The sequence below is a fragment of the Opisthocomus hoazin genome, chromosome 8 (genome assembly GCF_030867145.1).
Source record: "Opisthocomus hoazin isolate bOpiHoa1 chromosome 8, bOpiHoa1.hap1, whole genome shotgun sequence".
NCBI lineage: Eukaryota > Metazoa > Chordata > Aves > Opisthocomiformes > Opisthocomidae > Opisthocomus > Opisthocomus hoazin.
Genome location: NC_134421.1, coordinates 51,130,790 through 51,149,085, shown reverse-complemented (window position 1 = coordinate 51,149,085; position 18,296 = coordinate 51,130,790). Strand labels below are relative to the sequence as shown.

At 42.0% G+C, this 18,296-nt stretch overlaps 1 protein-coding gene across 7 annotated transcripts in view; it reads right to left on the bottom strand.

Annotated features, from left to right (window-relative positions):
* PLXNB2 (plexin B2) overlaps positions 1–18,296 on the bottom strand; it is a 266,904-nt gene that overhangs the window by 181,486 nt on the left and 67,122 nt on the right. For all 7 annotated transcript variants that reach the window (XM_075429278.1, XM_075429273.1, XM_075429274.1 and 4 more), the window contains one exon: positions 4,634–4,821. The gene's annotated coding sequence lies outside the window, so the exon portion shown is untranslated. The remainder of the gene's footprint in view (positions 1–4,633; positions 4,822–18,296) is intronic.

Sequence of the window (18,296 nt, the reverse complement as noted above, 5' to 3'; positions counted from 1 at the left end):
CTCTGAAGTCTGCATGCTACCCCATTGTATTCCAAGGCATTTTCAGGAGGTAATGGACACATCAAATAGCAGTCCATGGCTCTGCTTTCTTGGACTGCTGAAGGCTTGCAATATAGAAGTAAATGCTTACAAAAACCTAATCTGTGATTATGCAAAATTAGACACAGAATAATTAAATATAAACCAGTACAAATAGCTTTTGCACTCACTATGCCTATAATCATCTTGGTCACATTGTAGAATTTTTTATTATATATTTATTGATAAGAATGCTTTAACATATAAGAAAAGGTATCAGTACTGGTAATAGCAAAGATCACATTAATAATCCAAGGTCTTCATTGAAAGGTTCAAAGTATTATACTGATGCTGGTAACACGGCAGTGTATTGCTGCACTCACACAGAGTCCCTCCTGGTTCCTTGGGTCTCTGCTTTACTACACTAGAGAACCTGATGTAGAAGTGAGGTGCAAATCAAGGCTAGAACCAGAGTTAACATCAGAGGTGAACACCTGGATTGATATGAAGAGAACGGGATCGCGAACTGTGCCATTCACAGTAATTGTCAATACTATAAAACCAAAGACTAAACGCGAGTGTAGTGGAACGAGTTTGAAAAGAGAGTGTCTCCTGTGTCTCCTTGATGGGGACACAAGGAAAAGACAGAGTCTTATTCCCAAGCCATAAGGACATGGAACACCAACTAGTAGGTTTTGCATCAGTCCATTCCTAATGCCTGCTGATTTCTGTGGACCTCTTAAAAAAGGTAGCTTTGTTTTTCTTTGTTCAAGCCCTCAAAAGAGCTGTGGCAGATACAGCACTCCACAGAACAAATTCAGTACAGAACTCTCTAACCAGATATATTTTCTTTTAGTCAAATTCTAGTATTACTTCAGATGATTAGTCATCTGTGGGCAATACTTTTCAGGCACAAAAATAATTTCTTACTGTAAGATTTCTTTCGAGCCTTAAGCTTGCAGAAGACTTTCTCTCTGTTCTGCTGAGCTGCTGCAAAGCATCGTCAGCCCTAGCCTCTGCCAACAGCACACGAGCTGCATGACAGCAGTGCGCCTTGCCATTAGTAAATGGAATAGCTTGCTGTTCTCAATGCATTTACAGTTTTGCACAACAGCAGAAAAAACCCTCTTCCAACAAAAACAAAAAACCCACACAGACTAGAGACAATGCAGCCCTGTGCACTCAAGTAACTTAAGGCCCTTTCAGCAAGGCAAGGAAGCTAAGGCAGAACTGTGAGCTGGAGTCAAAAGGAAGCATCCCGTTGATACATCGACCTTTGGAGCAGGTCCGGAGTGAAGAAGTCAAAGACATTCAGCCAACATAAGTGACTTCACGTTCTTTGGACAAAATTGTTAACCAGTGCTAAGGGTCTCAAGAGCTTGTTTTCATCTACAAGAAATGGATGAGCAAACTGGGCTGTTTTACAGTGCACTTTTATTTAGAAGTACAAGAGTAAGTCTTGCACCTGTAAGCACTGGGAACAAAGTGATGGCACTGGGGTGGGGTCGGGGGTGTGTGCGACGATTTTGTTCTCAGAATGGGGCTTGACAAGGCCGCAAATCCTGTTCTAGGGATGTAAACCACTGCAACAACAGCACTGACCGAGTACAAACTCCCCCTGCCAGCTGAAGCACTTTCAGCAAAGCAGAAAGGCTAAGTTTATATCAGTAGGCTTCATACCAGATCAGATATTGCCTGTTCTCAAGCAGCCAACATTAAAACACACCACAAACAAACTTGGTATCACACTTTCTGATCACGACCTTATGCCAGGGCCTGTTCCAGATCAAATTTGTACTACCAGCTGATCCTGGGTTGCACAGAGGCAAGAACATGGCAGCATGGCACCACTGAGAAGTCTTCCCAGCAAATATTCCTTCCTGGCTTGGCTCTAAGGAGCATTACAGCTTCTCCTGCTGCCTGCACTCCCAGTTACTCCTTTCATAGACCCTCTCAGCTGTAAGCAAATCAACATGCCAATCCCTTGGGACACATGTCTTAGCTTATACTTAAGACTTGCCATTCTGGTTTGTGCTTTGGACATTGATTTCCATTGTCTCAGCTATCACTCAACAAAAGGGCATTTAATTGCTGTCTCATTTAGTCTGGGGGAGAGGGAGAGAACAACTTTTACCAGCTCTCTGATTGATGGCAGCCATTAGCACCTTCTAGCACAATGTGGACTTATTAGAATCTCAATTTACATGTGAAGTTCATTGCCACACAAGTGAATCAGATTTGCAGCCACACTTACTTGAACAACTTTACAGAGACGAAAATCTTCACACGAAATGAATTTGCAGAAGTGCTTGTGCTGGCCACCCATTTAGAGGGAAAACTTTGAAGATTAATGAAATCTGAGGAAAGCTTCCAGAAAGAAAAGAAAGTTTAGTAGAGCTCTCAGTTTTTGTTTCTCTTTTTAAGCACTACCTTGTAGGTACTTCAACAGTCATCAAAAAAAAAAAAAAAAAAACCCAAAACCCAACCAACCTGATTTATACTTATTTACTCATGGCTAACACCAGGAAACACTTCATATCCACTATGCCTCAAAGTTCGTAATTGCATACTACGAAAGAAAATGCTGAAGAAACCCATAAACTATTGCTCCCTCTTGTATGAGCATTTTCTATTTTCTTTGTGAAGGAGGAATGAACAAAATTAATATCCACATTTAATATCCTCCGTGTTCTGTAGAGTAATGAACCACATACTCTGGTGTTCAAGCCAAACTGCTGACAGTGGATTTTTAGTACTTGGCTCATTTTATTAAAAAGCACAAGGATGCTAATCTTCCTTTCAAAGAAACAAAGCTCAAGAAACAACTAGATCAGTGATGGCCTCTTGAAATAATACCTTGAATCAGTCCAGTAATGTGAAATCTGCAGTAATTTCAATAGAAGTTTGATGAAGTTTAATGCAACTTATCAAAACGTTTAATCAAGCACCTTTTGAACATTAGACTTTCCAATCAGATGTAGAAATAAGCCGAAGCACTGGTTACTATCAGACACACCCTTGTGCATTTTTTGGAAGATTTACCACTGGAGAGGCAGGTCGAGAAAGGCCGACTTGCAGCGAGGTGATGATGCACAGCCAAACACACGAGCACTCGCACCGTCTCAGCTGTGGGAGCCCTCACCCTGGCCAGGCAGAGGCTTTCTAAAACCCTGTTAGCTATACCCACAAAAAACCACTTCTGGCTACTTTCAGACCATATCCTCTGTTATTCGCATAATTGGTTTAAAGTTCCACAGCAAAATTACTCTGCTATTACTTGCTTTCAGTGAGTCCACCCTTACGTTTGCATCCCCCACAGGACCCACCTTTGTTCACTAGTGATACACATCAGGGAAGATGAGTATTTCTAAATAAGCTTAAATAGTGGCTATTTTCACGCTTTTTCCTACATTTCAAAAAATCATGATTTGAGGAACATAAATGAACATGTGAAGGCAGAATGTACTTCTTTCTTTTAGATCAGCTGTCTTCACTTTTATTCATTCCACAGCTCACATGCACATAAAATCGTATTTTGAACCCTCCCTTTCCCCTTAGTTTTTAAGGGGAAGTAAAACTTTATGTGCAGAAGCATCCAGAAAAAAACCAAACCCAAAAAACCCAAAACAAAACCCCTTCCAAATTGGCATGCAGCCAGCTACAAGCTAAACACTAGAATACACTTGCTTTCTTAACTTGGCTATTTGTAAATTTTATTTTCCTCTCCTATTCCATGTGTCTTTGGTGTCGGGCAGGAGACACAGGTTTCTCTTGCTGGAAAGGCTAAGTACTATTTTCCGAAAAGTACTGTCTACAGACAATTATTACCCGTAACTGAGATGAAGGTGGCACAGGCGGTCCCAGCAAAATCCCTCGCCTTCCCTCCCAGGCTCACGCCAGGCTGGAACCAGGGCTCCTGACAGCAGCGCTTCCAGGAGCGTCGCAGCACCAAGCAAGCTGCCAAAACGGTTTTAAACCACTTTGCAGCTAAGGAACAGACCGAGAGCCATGTTTGTGCAACCCCTCTGTCAATCTTCACCTCGGGTCTCTTTGACCACTTGAGGATAAAGAAAATTCTTAGTTGGAAGAAGGTTTCACAAGCTGGTTTCGGAGAGACCTGTCAAGCTAATCAACGTGAACAGGTCCTGGAAAAGAAGTTGATTGAATCTCTCCGATCATCCTCAGAGACGCAGTCAAAACCACGCACCTTCGAGACTCAGGTCAATCACACATCTGCTCAGCATCCCCCTGGGAGACTCAGAACGTAAGTGCAAAATTAGGGCAAGCACTAGCACAGCAGTAGGCTGGAGCATCTTGCTGGCAGAGGCACAAACCTGCTCTTCTACCCAGCACACCATCTATAAATAGGTTTATGAATACGGAACCTCTGCCAAGCTGCTCTTTCTTTTTTTTTTTTCCTTTGCTAATTTCTAATGCCTCTTGCAAGATTGGTTCCTAGAAGTTTAATCTCCATTAGCACTAATTAACATTTATTATATGCTCCAGCAAGGTCCGAAAGTCTTGACAAATAGCAACAATTTTGTCTAGAAAAATAGAATACAATTTCCCATGTAGAAAACTCCAATGTATTAAAAAGAATAAAAAGTGAGCTTACCTGAAAAGAAAAAATGCACATGAGAAGTCTGCGTGCACACCACGGCATGGGAGAGAGGACTCCACTTCTGCTGGGACTTCAGGAGGAGACGAGGTGACTTCAGCGTTCAGTCTTGTTCAGCTGTGCTCCAGTGGGTACCAGGCGAGCCCCAGAACTGAGCCCTGGGCTGCCCCTCTCGCTCTTCTCACCTGGAACAACAGAACAAGGTGCTCAGCTCCCTCAGCGCAGGAGCGACGCAACATTCAAGACCCAGTGATTGATGTTTACGCCGTCTGACTGCCGGAGAGTCAACATGGCCTTATAGAAGGGGAAACTCCTTACAGCTGCCATTGCTGATAAGCACAGTTCTCTGCTTCTCTCTACTGCAGGCTCTCTCTCAACTTAGACATCCTGGGGACACGCAAAGCATTAGAAAGCTATTTACAGAGCATCCTAACTCTGCCTGAGGGGCCATTTTTCCAGAAGATAACAGTAGGCCCATAACAAACTTACTCAAACTCAATCTACGGCAAGAACACTTTATGGTAAGAATTTGAGCTGCCAATGGTTGGGTGACCAAATCAACCAATGCTAATTGCAAACAGGGGCACTAACCAAGGACTTAAATTACCTTGTACTTTCATCTACTATCATTCTCTTGCATCTCCTTTTTTCCCCTTTCCCTCCCAACCCTTACATAGGTCACCATCCATTTTCAAGGATGGATGTCTAAATTAAGCCCTTTATTAAGGCTCAATTTTCAAAAGCAATGTCACCTTGCAGTTTCCCGCTGCTTCAGAAATTAACTTCTAGGGGCATATTCTCGAAAAGACTACATCTATACTTATTTCAACTTTCTAGGGAATAATTGAGTATGGAAAGTAAGGTTTAGCCTGATGAAATTTTTATTTCCATCTAAAAATAAAGGAAATGCATAGTAAAGAACTTCTTTCCTCAACCTCTCTCTTCTGTTATTTCTTCTGAAAGGTGAAGACAAAGGAGACATATTACTATTCCATTTTTCCCCTTTCAGAAATCCCAAGAAACTCATAACCATATACTTAAGTTTTGAGCTATGTTAAGAGTAGACCACTAAATACTTTATAAGTTCCAAGCTACCTGATCTCACTGGCCCTGATCTGAGCAGGGTGCTGGACTACGTGACCTCCGGTGGTCCCTTCCAACCCAAGTTATCCTATTATTTGTTCTAAAGGGAACCAAGCCTGGTTTGTACCTCTCAGACACACCAGCCCATCTTTTTTCACGTTTACCACCGTTTCTATTGTACCCATCTTCTCCAACATGGAGTCTTTCAATAGCTCAGCTCTATAAGCATTTTACATACAAAAACTCTTTAAAAGGTATTTTTAATCTTAAATTAGCTGAAGTATCTTTTCATGTGTCACAAACTGAAAGGGTTTAACACCCTTAGGTAACACTAACCTAGTAAGAAAAATAAGAGAATGTATCCTAAGTCCTCCGTTAGGTAATGCTAAGGGTGGGCTTGGGGGAAAAAAAACAGTGTTGGTGTTTACTGTAGAAGAACCGCCAGCTTTACACATTTTCCACCTGCGATTTTGAAGTCAAGACACCGTTCTTAAAGCCAGCCTGAGCTGTCGTGTGACATGCAGCTGTCAGACCCGTGCCCAGCGAAGGCAGCGGGATCCCCCGCATGCTCCACACCTCTCCCTGCCAGCACGGTCCTCCCAGTAACGCTGCTGCCTCCTCCCTCTGCCAAGGCACAAGGGCACCAGCCCGCATCCCTCGTGGAGCATCACACAGCCAGCTCCCAGCCCCAAGCTCCGCCTGCCTCCATCACTTCCACGAGCCGAAACACTTAGCTGGCTGGCAGGTTTACTGAGCAGTATAAAGCTGACTTTCCAAAGAGACTCTCAGAAGACAAACTTCATCATGATTTCCCCCCCACCCCCCAAATCCTTAAGGGTATGTGTGTATCTTGATTAATACTAAACCCAAGAAAACCTTGTGCAATGCAGAAAGATCTTTTCCTATTTCACTGTGTACTTCATCTCACTGGAGAGGAACAGAACCATTATTTAACAGATGAGATATCCAGGGAATAAAGCGCAAGAGTTCCAGTCCTAAAACATCATAAAGACAAGATATTAAAATAAAAAATAAGCACACTTTTTCCATCATTAAGGCAAAGGAATGCCACTTGGGACTGAAAAGTCCTCAAGTTCAACAGAGGCTTATTTCTGTTGCTTTTCAAATTCTAGTGCTCCTGTCATCCCTGCCCCCCTCTCCCTTCCCCCTCCACCAACGACTTCAGATAACTTCTCTTAATCGCAACGGGCATGCTGGCCATCAAACTCCGTCACTGCTATGGCTGCACGGGAACTCCGAGGCAAGAAAAGGGTAATCCCCTCAGAAAACCACTTACATGGGTCTACCAAGCAAGGGGATACACATTCTGTCTTCCTTCTTTTTTCAGGAATCACAGCGCACTTACACCTTTATTCTAATAAAATAAATTCAAAGAAATAAACACCATCACTAGTTTTAAAGCTGACCTTTAGCCTCAAACAGAGTCTAAAGAAACTGTTGTTAGACATGGAAGACTTTTTCTTCAACATCCCACGGTTTGCTTCAAAGCTCATTATATTAAGTGGGAGCAGTTGAGATGCAAAGTCAAATTTTAGCATCCCGGGAATAGTGGTACACGACACGCAGCTGGCAGGCAGGTCTGCTGCAGGGATGCAGTTCTGTAGTTCTGAAGTCATGGGAGTGGGATTCCTAAAAATGTATAGCAACCAAGGCACAGAAGAGAAATCTGTTCACAAGTCAGCCCCCAGCAGCAGAGAGGGGAAGTTTTCTTTGCTTCTCTGGAAGAAGAACAGTCGATACTGCTCAGATGAAAGCCTGGATACACAATTCTCCAGGCTTAATTAGAAGATCATGAAGAGTACAAAATGGCACTGGGCACAAAAAATGATCATTTTTCAAGTAAATTTAGTGGAATGAGCGCTGTAACATTTACAATCCGCTCTCCCCCATCTACTCTCTTTTCCTTGTTAATGACACAGAGTTGGCTGCAGATGCAACAAAACCTGTCAGCGACCACAGTGTGTCCTAAAGCAAGTCTTGCCTATTATTCCGGCTGGCTAGATGAAGGTCGCTGACACTGCTAACACCTCTGACATTTTATAATCAATTGCCAGCATTTACAGAGGAGAAAATACCACTAGCTCTTTTTAATTAATCTTAAGCTTACTCTCTCTGATAGCCAAAACATGAAACGACAAGGCAACCTAGCAAGCCAAATATTAGCAAGCTTGGTTTCTGGCAGCCAATGCCATATTCTGTTTGTATATAAACAATTATAGTTTATCCGCCTCTTTAAAATAACTGCAATATGAATCATCATAAGGACAGCAGCAGAGAAAACAGCCAAATACTTGTAGCTGAAGAAAAACATAATTTGATTCTCAGAGCAGCTATGAATATCAGACTATCAGCACATCGCTAACGCCAAACACCTATTTGAGAAAACTAGCATTTTGTGGAAGAGACTCTAGGCAGAGAGGCTGACCTTTACCTATCCCTTTGCTGCTGGTAAAGGATGATGAAGCTCTTCCTGTACACTGCAGGTTCATCCTGTGCCCGCTTTCATCTTCAGGACAGGAACAGAGGTTGCTGCCTTTTCAACTACTCCTGCGCTGATTTTCAGCCAGCTGTCCAATGCCACTGCTACAAGTGAGGATGGAAGGCTGAGGAAGAGAGATTTTCAAACAACACTTTGTACAAGTCCCGTCCCATTTATAAACTGCCAATGCGCTGGGTGCGTCCAGCCCTGGATTTGACAGCGCTGCCTTTACCTGATGGTTCGAAGCAATAACTTCGAATTAATACAGGGCCTCAGAGAACGTGGGGATCTCTAACTTCAGACCTCCTAAAGAGCTGCATTTCAGTCAAAATTCTTGTATGTGACAGTCCTTCCCATCCTCAGCTCCTAATCCAAGCCATCAGTCAGGTCCTGCTTTTCACAGGAGCTGCCTGCTGTACGGTATAATGTTTGCGTCAAATATAATTGCCAAAGGTGCTCCAATTTCCAATAATAATTGTCATTAGGAGAAGAAAAAAAAAATGGTTGTATTTTTGTGAGAAAAGAACCATTTCCTGATGCTTAGCATAGGCAGCATAATGGTCATGGGCAGCATCTTGGCTCAGCAGGCAAAGCCAGTAGGGGGTAAATGAGAGTGCTGTGGAGGGGACAGATCTTTTTCCAGGGGGGAGAGGGGCAGACTCCGCTCAAGGAGGCACCCTGACAGCAGGAGATTTATGCGCCGGCTCTTGTGTCAGTTTAGGAGGGGGGAATCATTATGCAGGGCCAGCTGCAGGGGTGTGTGCTGCTGTCAGGAAAAATTAGAAGTCTAGCAATGAACTATGAAGAAGGCAGAAATGACAGAGTGAATGAAAACTCCATGATAAAACCATTTAGGCTCTCTTCTCTCCAGGAGGAAAGATGAAGTCTAATCTCTTTGGCATATATTCCGGCCGAGACTCGAACAAATATGCCTACATACGCACGCCCCTCGAACATGCAACGGCAACGTCCACCAAAAGGACCCGCGCCACTGCAAAGGGTACTGAGCGAGAGTCCCTTTTCTGCATGTTTAGCTAAGTTTGGGGGAAAGATCAGAGCACACTAAGATGCTTTCAATCAGAAGAAATCTCGTCTGCTGCCGGAGGCCGCCTTTGTGTAAATACCTTTGAAAGAAAGCTTTTCAATTTGAATACCTCGGGGGAGCAAGTGGGGGAAAGGGAGAGGAGAGAAGAGATGATGACGGGACCATAAGACAGCGAAAAGCAACTGAACTAAGGCTCTGGTATTTCACTCTCATTAGACCGAAGGAAAACTTTCCAATTTCATGGGGCATTCCTTTGCCTAAGAGAATTTCTGGCTGAGTCAGGCGGGTCAGCATAACTTCTTGTCCTGTGTAAGGTACAGGGTTCTCTTCCTCCTTCATTAATACACTTGCAGAAATGAAATATTCCAAATATTTCTTCATTGTGCTTGGTAATGAAAACAGAGTCAGGCTCTCGGGTCATACTAGTATGGGCTAGCAAAGGAGTAGGGAAAGAGCGGGCAAGGAAAGCAGTGGTCTCTAATACACTCCCCAGCCCCCTGGTTACAATTCCAGCCCTAATTCCCTACAAGGGCAAGCGTGTGGTAATTTTTCCTTCTGCCTGTCCTGACCACTGTTAAAGCCTCAGGGCTGGTGAAACTCTTTCTGGAATGCTACTGCCCTGCAGGAAGCTGGATGGAACAAAATGTTTGGAGAACACCTTCCTGGGGGAGAAAGGAGGGATGTACTCTGATACCTTTTTTCAAGTTACACATAAGGACACATTTTTTCCCAGGAACAGTAGTACATTTTGCCCAGCATGGCAACATTGTAAACAATGCTACTCTACGTCCTTCAGCATAAGCTCTTCCAGATACAGTTTTTTGAGAAAGTTTTGTTCACTTAGGACTGTGAGAATTAAGAAAAAAAAAAGCCACGAAACAATTCTGCTGTAAAAGTCTTCCCTTCTACTATACAAACAGAAATGTGGGTATTTACTTTCTTTTCTTTAAAAATACTTAGGAAAAATCCTTTTTTTTTTTTTTTAAAGACAGCTCTTTTATAATATTCTTCCCAGTGGTGTCATCTACCAAGTGCAAAAAAGATCTACGTTATCAGGTGTCAGATCAGGACACCACTGTCCACATTTGTAACTACCTGGTGTGTTATACAAGGACTTAATACCTGTACAGTGTGGGTCTAACAGCTTAAAAAACTGCAAACGCTCAAAAATATATAAAAAAGCACCCCAAACCCCCAAACTATGATAGTTTGGGGACTTGAGAGGTTGATTCATTAACACTGGGAAGGTGTAAATGGGGTACTGACGTATTAAAGCAAATGGAAGTTATCTACAAGCATGGTAGCTCAAAGAACGTAACTCTGAAGGCCACTGTTTGATTAAAGTTACATGAAAAAACACAGAAATAAACCACAAGTTTTTACAGTTAGCAACTGAAATAAAACTGGAAAATCCCTAAACTACAAAACTGCATCACTGTCAAAGTGCAAACAACACTTCTTATAGCTACACAGTTATGTTTCATTTTTTTTTTCCTAAGGGAAGTAAGGACAGGCAAATGTATAATATTAATATCAATTCAGGAAATACTTTCATAGTAAGATATCAAATATATTACGAACGGAGGGAAAAGGAACATGGGTTATTTATCTGACTTGAAAACAGCACAGTGTCAAGTTAATTTAAAATTCAGTTTCAGCTTAAAGCATTACAAGGAAGAAAGAACCCTATGCATCATAGGTTGTAAATTGAAATCCTAGCAAGGTTTTTGTCTGCCAACTAGTTGTGTACCAGCTATAAAGCCAGATTGCAGGTGCGTCTTTTAGGAGATTGGGCTGCAAGGCTCTCATAAACCACGTTTGGAGAAGTTTGTCATTTACTGTTCCCAAAGGCATTTTATTTCAACTTTTTTCATAGTCCACTATTTAACAGAAAACTGGTGTTACAAAAACCCAGAGGTAACTTCTGCAAGGTGCAGTACCTGACATAAAAGCACGGAGGGTCCTACCCTGTGGAAGTCACCAAGAAGGTCTATGCAGCACTCACATAAACACATCTTTTACAAACGCAAAAGCAGTTTGTCTGCAAAAACAGCTTTCAGGGTGACAGAAAAAAAAAAAAAAAAAAAAGACAAAAAATCCCCTTAGGTTTTTTTCCCCTTCTGGAAAACACACCTACACAAAAATGCTTCATTAAAACTCTGCATGAAACCTTGAACGTGATGGTTTGAGGGAAGAGGCAGGGTGCTCTTCCCAGTTCTCTGGGCTGAGGGACAAATAAATCCGATAGAAACGACATTTAATATACCCTGAGACTACAAACTAAATGAAAGCCTACTCAGATTTGGTACCTATTATAAAAACAAAAAAGTGACCCAAGGACAACAGTTGGGCTTCTAGCTGCCCCTTTCCAGCTCCAGGAGGTTCCCGCAAGGTGCACGGGCCAGTCTGATCAGAAAGGCAAATTGCGCTCCTCAGCCGCTAACGACCCAGCTGGCCAGCAGACAGAAACAGGACTGGAAGGGCACTGAAAACCCGCACCAACCAAGAAAATTAATGTACATCCCTGACCTCTGCTCCTCCAAAACGAAGGCAAAGAAAAGCTGCCAGTTACAACAGCTGGGGCTATTTTTATTTAGTCACATGGGCCTTGAACCTCCTTGTACAAACACTTTGCGAAACCTCAAAACCTCATGGAGGGAGCAGAGGAACACCTCAGAAAGCGCTGTTGTTGGCAAACTGGAACTTCAGCTGTGTGCAAATTGATACTCGGGGAAAGGGTACTGTTCGAGGACGTGAAATTTATCTCCACTGACACATCCACAGCTGGGAACCAGGATGAACAGCTTCCTCACGCTCATCCAATTCACTTCTATTTTGAAACGGAGGGATGTAGAAAACATCATTAGAGGTGACAGAAAAGTGTTTTCTTATTTCAGTAATGGCTTTTGTCCTATCTTTGAAAACTACATAATTATGTGTAAGTTTATTATAAATACCCATTATACATAATTAAATTTACACTTTCCGTAAAACAGTAATTTCTAAAAATGCTGGAGGATTAAAAAAAGCTAAGGAGGGAGGAATTTGATACAGCACGAGATGGAAGAGGGCCTTTTCCTCCTCATTCATGTTTTTTTAAAATACATCTGGGCTTCCTCCTGCTCCCACAGCAGAGCATGAGACTGTAGTTATGGCCCCCCGTCCACTTCAACCCTCACCATTTAAAGGTTTTATTCACCTTCTTGCCTTACCATGCATTTTTGGACCTACAGCTCTGAGGTGTGGGTTTTGTTTTGTTTTTTAAACTTCTGCTGGCTTTTAATACAGAAACTACCACCACTGCACCAATATTTATACATGCGGTGTTACAAAAATATACCATTTGCTTTGATGTCCTGCTCTTCTCTTACCTCCCACTCCAGCAGAAAACACAGAGGACGTTTGGCAGTGATAAGAAATCCTACTGACATCACCCATACGCAGTGGCACCGTTAAAAGGTTTAAGTCTGAATTACTCACTGTCCCTTGCAGAACTGCCCAAACAAGCCTCAGTGTTACTTAAATTTCTGTGGAAACTAGGAAACATTGTTTAAAAAAAAAAAAAAAAAACACCAAAATAACCCAAATTTAAAAACAGGCTGCATCTGTTACTAGGCAAACCAGGCTGCAGCATGGGGACTTTGCACACGGGAGGATACAATACTTGCTTTCTTTCCAAGCTATCCCTCATGCAGCATGTGACACTGTATTCTAACGCTACTTTTTATTAAAACTTTTTTGTTTGCCAGATGTTGCGTGGCACAAATAAGGAGGACTCAAAGCTGCAGACGCCAGCTGCTCCTAAGTATAATCTGCTGTGGGAATAAAGCAGCCTGAGACTGGGATGCTCCTCACGTGATGGAGGAACCTTCTGCGCAAGACCTGAGGCTTCAGTTTCTCACCAGTTTGATGGAGGTTGGGAGCTCAAGGTTTACTGGACTCTGTAATGCTGTTTGACACTGTCTGACCTCAGGATGGGCCCAAACGTCTTGCAAAGGTGAGCAGAGACAATCAAGCGCAGACATAAAACATAATGTTTTCATAGTACAGCTTGCCACACCAAAAGGGTTGGGTTACTTGATGAAATGCCGCATCAAACACCGGCCCACAGCGCACATAAAACAAAACAGTGGTGCAGCAGAAGAGCACAAGCAGACCAAGACTTTGCATTTCATTTTCAATCCTTTCTACATTAAACAGTAAACAGGTTGTTTTGAAATATTTTCAAATGTTTCCCTTACATTTGGTTTGCACACACATGATGAAGGAGCTTCAAATGTTCCAATATTACACTAAAAAAGTTTTAAAAGTTGTCTCCAAATTGGAAGTACTTCAGAAAAAAAGAAAAGATATATATCAAAACCCCCAAATACATAACCAAGTTCTTTGAAGTCACTTTCTGCTCTACTAAGACATTTATACTAATTGGTAAGTTTCTCATTTCATCTTTTCAGGCACTGATCATTTCTAAATGACTGAGATTTAGGATACACTATTTTAATACTGATCGTGTACTTAATGAGATCAGATTTTAATAAAATCCCAGGCACCTATGCTAGAGAAAGGCTTTGACTTAGGGGTATATTTTTTACAAAAAAAGGAAGGTAGGTAGGTTGCTGTATATCATAGATTGAGCCTGTTCAAATCATTATAATCACCATTTATGATTCTATTTTATATACCATTACATGGTATAAGCAAAAACCTCAAAAATATGTCAATCCTTGACAGTAACACAAAAAGCCTGTGGGTTCATTTTTTCCCCCATTCTCAGTATACACACAAAACTTTCAGTAAACAGATGTGCTATGGAGGATAAACACTAGTAACTTGCGATTAACTTAACCAGATCTCATTTGGCCAGCAATAAGCTTAGCTACTTCTTAACTTGTTTATTGACCACGAACAGAGAAACAATTCAGCAGGGGCAATGGGCACAAACTGAGGCACAGGAAGTTCCGTCTGAACATGAGGAGGAACTTCTTCCCTCTGAGGGTGACGGAGCACTGGAACAGGCTGCCCAGGGAGGTTGTGGAGTCTCCTTCTCTGGAGATATTCAAGACCCGCCTGGACAAGATCCTGTGCAGCCTACTGTAGGTGACCCTGCTTCGGCAGGGGGGGTTGGACTAGATGACCCACAGAGGTCCCTTCCAACCCCTACTATTCTGTGATTCTGTGATTCTGTGATCTGCATCAGGACTGATACTCTAATTTTAGGATTAACACTTTTTTTAATACATATCTTGCCTGTGAAATATATAATGGTGAAAAATAACTTGTGATTGTATATGCATAGGTGCCAATAACTACACAAATGAAGCAGCAGAATTTTTATAGTAAAGAAGTATATGCAGAGCTGCTGTAGGCTGCAGACAAGACTGCAATGTGTCCAGATGTTAGACTACATATAGCTAAGCAAATGCTGAGGCACATCATCTTTTAGTAGTATAGCAGTTTCAGCCTTATGCTGATTTTTCTACCGAAACACAATCAATTATTATTCAATTTTGAGCCATACCAGAAACATTCCTTCAATAGCTGCAAGTGCCTTGATCATTTACAGCAGCTCTTTTTAGGCAGTTAAAGTGAAACATCTAAACCGACGAGAATGCTTTATTCCTGCGCCATTCCCAAGTTTATTGCAGCTCCTGTTTCTCCTGTGTGCTTCCCTCCTTCCCTTGGGCCCCATCCAGGCCACCCTCTCTGTGAGGAATCCCTGACCCACACTCAGAGGACAACTTCGTGGTGGGCCTCTGGGGTTCAGCGCAGCCAGCCCAAGACGACCTGCACCACCGCTCTCTCCAGGCTAACGACACTGAGGTCTCTGGATAAAGTACTCTCTGTTCAGAAGGACAACAGTGCGAAGAAAAGCCTGGCCATAACAAGGAGTTAATGCATCTGCAAGGCTCACAAGGAGTCATGTGCCTCCTTTGTGAAAACCTGGAAGGGTTTTCCTGCCTGCTCAGCTGTGAATTGAGACTTTGTCTGGGAGCTGTCGTTTGCTACAGTTTGAAGTCCTCTTTCCTCAGCTTCAACCAGGGTAGAAAATATCTGTGGTTCCTCTCCAGGAAAAAGTGCCTTCAGAACCTACAGAAGGGATTTTATCACTTCACCTACTCAGCCTGGAGCACAAAGCCCAAGAGAGCTCAGAAAAGAGATGCACATGCAATCAGCCAACACTACAGTCACTGACGATGTTGTATATTCCCAACGTATCTGATGTCGTCTGTATCGATATCACCGGCTCCCCTGATTGAGGGAACCCATACTCTACACCTATAACCCAACCATTCCTGCAGAGACAACTGAAACATAAATGTAGACAGATTTCCGTATGTTCCCAGCAGAGCCTTCCAAGTATTTTTCATAGATTTAGCTGAATGAGAAATTAGTTAACGCACTGCCTCCATCTTAACTTTCTCATAAGTAAGACGCCAAAGGTAAAAGGAGATTTTGCTCCCACCAGAAAACCTTGCATAGGCCTAGAGCTTGTGTCGGTGCTAGTTGCTATTAAATCCTCACAACTACACTGCACATCAGCCTGAAGAGAAGGTGTCCTCCTATTGCCAGGTATTTATCAGTTCACAAATACTGTGTGCCCAGGAAAGAGAAACAGAGTACTGTTGCTTAAGGTACAGGATTAGTGCCAGGATACAAATGTGTTATGTCTGCACATTATTGCTCCAGTTCAAACATACCCTCATCTAATCTAGTTCTGAAATGTATTACCTTCAGTTAGAGAATAAATACTATTGCAATGAATACTAATAGCCTCCAAATAAATAAGAATGAGATTTTTTTGCCTTTGCCAGGGAACTATTACAGGTGACTTACGTGCAGACAGGGTGGCCATTCCCTGATACAGAATCCATCACTGTCACCTAACATACCAGTGTCTTGTAATGCTGTGTTAGGAGACAGAAAGTCAAATAATCTCTTTTGCTTTGATGAAAGCATGAGGAAGTTGACTCAGATAAAAGCAGGGAGTAATCTGTTTAAACAGCTTGGGTCCAAAGTTGAAAATTAAACAAAATCAGTAACAAATACAGGCTTGTTGCTGGAGAATCTGCCTTGAGCATGACGTAAAATAGAATGAAATGCTACTACAAAGACATTTCATACCAGAATATCCTATATGTGATGTCTGTGTAGACCTTCAGCTGCTTTAATTTACATGCATTTATTTATTTATAAATCTGTACAATGCCCTTTGTTTGCTAGTAATCATGTATTTAAAGAAGCTTTTGGCTGACCTAAAGGTAATGAAGAACATCAGAGTAAACTGATATTTATTAGAAGAACAAAGAAAGAAAACAGATTGTGAAAGCCCTCAACCTGTTCCCAGTATTCAGGTTCCAATCTTCAGCGACACAGTTCTGGCACATACCCTTTCAGGTCAGGTTTTTATCCGAGCTAGTGATGTGTGCAGAGGGAGCACAAAAACAAATGCATCTTGCTGTCACAAAATGATTTTTAAAGAACTGACCATTCACACCTTCGGGAAGACACGTCGAACAAGTCTCCTCTGCCTTTTTAAGGAAAAATCAAAAATACGCAACTTGTGTTTGCAAGGTAGGAGAGATAATATCTTCCCACTCCGTACATGGAATATTCAGCATAAATACCTACACAGAAGACAACAGAAATGTTGACAAAATACATTAATATTGAATCTGCATTTGGACCACTATAACACATCCTTTCTATGCCTCAATAGTCAAAGGCGTGAAAGGAGCTGCAAAGAGACTAAACATGTGGTCTTTAGCTGATACTTGTATTCAGGAAAGAAAGCAAAGCCTCAAATAATCATTGCAGGCTTCTGAGAAAAGATATTAAATGTGCATGGACATTTTCTACATGGACAACCTGCAAAAACCTCCCCATTAATCCGTCTGAGCTCTGTGGAAGTAAAAACCAACCAAAAAAAACCCCACAGCACCTTTCAATTTCCAAAAGCATTTTTCCATAAGCGTCAAAGACTAGCAACAGTTCTTGCTGCCTTAGTGAGGGCAGACAAATGTTAGAAGCATAACATCCAAATTTAAAGTGTCTCTGTGAATACAGAGTTTAAATTCTTTAAAACTGCAAAATTATTGTTAACCTAATGACAAGAAGCATGTAGCACAAACCACCAACTTTACAACTGACTTCTTTCTAAAACCCGAGTGAAGACAGCTTTGCAGATTTTTACTGCTCTTCTCAGCAGTCAGAAACAATGTTCCTCATGGAATTGAACTCGTGGAAAGGCCAAAATTTTCCACAAGAAAGACTGAGGATGACAACATATTAGACTGGCCAAAATAAATAGTTTCAGATTCTGATTCATACCATACTGTGAATGGTATTTATATCCTTCTGTAGCAAAAAAATCCAACCCCAAAACCACATTCCTTGAACAGTGCCTGGTCTTGCTAAAGATTCAGAGAAGGACATGTTGAGCTGCAGTCCTGTGAGCAGAGTGACTTGGGGTCTTGTGACTCCATTTGTCACAGAGCTCAAAGCGTTGGAACAAAACCCACGACACCACCTGGCCACGGGTTAAAGCAACCTTTAACAAGGAATGAGCCTTCGTGGTTCTCGGGATGGCTTCAGGCTCATAAAGAACCAATTGCATCTTGCCCTAATTACTCCAGCTGACGTGATGCACGAACTGGGATCCCTCTGCAAGCATTTCAGAACATTTTGCAATATGGAAAACTAAGGTGTTCCATTATATTTCCTAGACTTGACAGCAAATTTTTCTGCAGAGCTCATCCAAAGTACAACCACTATAAAGAGAGAGGAACAAAAGGCATGCCAAAATTACACAGAGGACAGGACACACAGAGAAGAGCTTTCAGATATAACATCGGACTGTCATACCTGGCTCTCAAAAATGGCAGCACTACATTCCTGCTGCTTTATTTCCCCCTGGAAATTCATCTAAGCTCATTTCAGTGAAAAAAAGATTTGTTATTTTCCCTTAGTAAGTAACACCACAGTTATTCTTGCCTCCTTGTAAAAATAAGCAATCTCTGCAGCAGATGTTCTAT